The sequence below is a fragment of the Pleurodeles waltl genome, chromosome 1_2 (assembly GCF_031143425.1).
Source record: "Pleurodeles waltl isolate 20211129_DDA chromosome 1_2, aPleWal1.hap1.20221129, whole genome shotgun sequence".
In the NCBI taxonomy this organism is placed as follows: Eukaryota; Metazoa; Chordata; class Amphibia; order Caudata; family Salamandridae; genus Pleurodeles; species Pleurodeles waltl.
This window is the reverse complement of record NC_090437.1, coordinates 1,237,908,394-1,237,910,801: the sequence shown is the minus strand read 5'-3', so window position 1 is coordinate 1,237,910,801 and position 2,408 is coordinate 1,237,908,394.

Genomic DNA, 2,408 nt, shown 5'->3' with positions numbered 1-2,408 from the left:
GTAATTTGTACCTATAAAGTAACTCATTGCTTGTGCAGTTTGTATGCATATGGCAATTCAATGTCTGTGTACTACGTACGTTTTACCCCAAAAGTTTATATTGTTAGTAGAACCTTTATTAAACACTGTTGTAACATGCAGACCTCTGAAAAGCTTTGAGACTGAGAACTGCTAAGTGTCCAAATCAATGTTGGTGGCTTATATTTTTTGCAACTTGATTTAATCCAATAATTTTGTAAAGTAGCACTTTTCTCAGAGTGTTACTGCACAGTATTTTTGTCAACAAGTTTGTTCCAAGACCCACCACCCAGTCAGTGAGAACATCCCCATGCATGAAGTAACTGTTTTACATCGGGGGACTCAACACCTAGGTATTTCAGAGAGTTGGGGCAGGCTGCAGTGGGAACACTGAATCAACATGTCAGCACTGACCTGGAATAGGCTACTGAGAATAGCTTGTGATGCAGCATCTGTAACACAACTTTTGTTGAGAAAACTTGATTACGTACTCTGTCGGGGATAGGTGCCATCAGTGACATGCATATCTTTGTCTAACCGCTTGCACACCATTGGTTTATATAACTTTGTTTAGGATGTATGTCATTGGTGTTACGCATACTGTTGGCAAGCTGCTTTCTGTTCAACTGACCTGAACACCTTTGATTTAAACTTCAAGATATTTATTTTTGTTTTTTGGTTCATGGAGTATCCGGGCTCTATTTTAACAACAGGGTATTTTATACTGCTAAGATAGCCAATACCAATCTATCAGACAGTGTACATCATTAAATGTTATTTTTCTTTTCTTAAATGTACAAGGGTAGAGTTGTTATTTTCTTTATAATTAATCCTGATTAACATTTTTTTAACATATATGTAGATAGGCCTGGCCCTTGCTGTTGTTTTCCTAGATATACCATGTAATATATATTCACCACCATTTTCTTGGGGCTACCAGGAAATCCTCTAAATATTTGGGAGCAGTGGTAGAACCTTTTGAAATATGTTTAGGAGCACTTAGGGCTGCAAGATCTAAACCTGATAGAAAAATATGTTATTGTACTCTGTATGGGATGAGGGTGGAACGATTTTTAAACATCTATCTAATATGGTGCTGAATGAAGGTGAACTATTAGACACATACCAAGATGTTGTAAAGAAACTGGAGAATAATTTGGATGTACAACCTAGTCTGGTTTTACTGAAACCTACATTTTCAAGAAAGTTCAAAGACATGGACAAAATGTTGAAACATGCATCGCATCTCTATGGAGATTGGCTGTGGCTACTGATTTTAAGAACTTTTGAGATCATTTGGTGCAGGAACAGTTCATCATCTATTTTTTAGATAAGGGTATTCAACCGAAACATCTATCTGTAGACAATCCATCACTTAATGAGTTGAATAAAACGGAAAAGAGTATTGAAACAATGCAAGTATCAACCAAAAGAACTGGATAACAGACACACACAGAGAGTGTCTTGCCAAAGGACCTAAGAATACATTTACCAATATACAGATACCACTTTGAGAACCCACGCCAGAACAACAAGTGCTCCATTGACAATGAATCTGAGTACAGAAGGTGTTGGAAATGGCCTTTCTGCAGGGTCACCCCCAGACTTTTTGCCTTCCTCCTTCTCTTTTTCTGACCTCATTTGTGCTGGCTTTAGGACTCTGGGTACATTACCACTGCTAACCAGTGCTAAAATGCATGTGCTCTCTCCCTTAAAACATGGTGACATTGATCCAGTAGGGGATCCCCTACTGGATCATATGCAGGAAGCAGTGTCTCCTGCTACACTCTGTCCCCTGAGGAACTGCGGGACAGACATGCTGAGAGGTACCTGAGGCTGCTGCTAGCTCAACTGACTGCAGAGAAGAGCTGAGGCTGACAAAGCCCTGGCAGAGGAGAGAAGAACTGAGGCTAAAAGGGCCTTAGTAGAAAGGAAAATCTTATTGGCTCATGAAGGAACTAGACATGAAAGCACAGCAAGTAGGGTCCAGTGGTGGCAACAAAACTACTATGTCCAGTGCTGAGAGAAAGGTCAAACCACCCAGAGATTTGGTTCCTGACTTCAGTGAGGGGGATGACATAGACAAGTGGTTTGAGGTGTATGAGGTCACTCCAGTAGCGCACAGGATCCCTGAGGAGAATTGGGGGGCTGTCCTATGGGAGCATGTACCTGGTGATGGAAGGGATGTCCTTCTGGCCCTAGATGGGAGAGACCGGTTGAGGTATCAAACTATGAAGGAGACCCTTGTCGAGAAATGTGGCTTCACCCCAGAAGAGCGCAGGTTGAGATTCAGGGGCAGTAGGAAACTGCCTCACCAGTCCTGGAGGGTTTTGTGGGACACTTTTGCAAGGCACTGGATGGCTGGTTGAAGGGTAGTATGGTAAAAACTT